Source organism: Rattus norvegicus, unplaced genomic scaffold, assembly GCF_021556685.1.
Source record: "Rattus norvegicus strain SHRSP/BbbUtx unplaced genomic scaffold, alternate assembly SHRSP_T2T unassigned-0000140, whole genome shotgun sequence".
NCBI lineage: Eukaryota > Metazoa > Chordata > Mammalia > Rodentia > Muridae > Rattus > Rattus norvegicus.
In genome coordinates this window covers 24572-25000 of record NW_028238861.1, presented here as the reverse complement: position 1 = coordinate 25000, position 429 = coordinate 24572, and positions in this window count along the sequence as shown.

Sequence of the window (429 nt, the reverse complement as noted above, 5' to 3'; positions counted from 1 at the left end):
GGAGCGAGAGAGAAAGGAACGCCGGCGGGCGGGGAGGGGGAGCGAACCGGCAGAACGAGGACCGTCGACGGCAGGGCCGGCCGCAGCGGCACCCCCCCGCGGGAGACGCCTCACAAGGGACCGGGAGGCCGCTCGGGCGGCGACCGGGCACGCGAGCCAAGCCGGCGGGAATCACACTGCACCCAACCCGGAGCAGTCCCGCCACGCCCGCGGCACCGAGCCGACCCGAAACCAACGGACAACCCCCGGGAGCCCGAGGAGACGCCAGCCGACGCGAGAGAGAACCGAGGCAGACGCCGACGCCAACCGACGAAGACCCCCGCGTGGCAGCGGGTCCCAACGTCCGACGACGCGCCGGACGCGGCCGACCGCCGGTTCCCCCAAATAAGAAGTCCGCCCCCGAGAGCGAGGCCAACCCCGCGGTTCACG